The sequence below is a fragment of the Austrofundulus limnaeus genome, unplaced genomic scaffold, assembly GCF_001266775.1.
Source record: "Austrofundulus limnaeus strain Quisiro unplaced genomic scaffold, Austrofundulus_limnaeus-1.0 Scaffold1283, whole genome shotgun sequence".
Taxonomy (NCBI): Eukaryota; Metazoa; Chordata; class Actinopteri; order Cyprinodontiformes; family Rivulidae; genus Austrofundulus; species Austrofundulus limnaeus.
The window spans coordinates 24712-25005 of NW_013953685.1; positions in this window are offsets into that span (position 1 = coordinate 24712).

Below are 294 nucleotides of genomic sequence, written 5' to 3' on the forward strand. Positions count from 1 at the left end.
CACATACCCCCTGTAATATGCTTGCGTACCACAAGGGGTAAACGTACCCCTGGTCAGTGGCGCCTTAACAGGTTGTTAAACAGACTTTTTTTAAAACAACAATACATAGGAAAACACTTGTGACTATTCAATAAATCAAGTGGAATGAAACAGGAATGAAACAGCAGTGAAGTTATATTTTATTGTAAATACGGAGGTTCAAATTAATTAAAGTTTAAATGTGATGGGAAACTTCCCTTCAATAATGACTGCTATGATGTCTGTCATTTTATTTAATAATGTCAAAATATATAC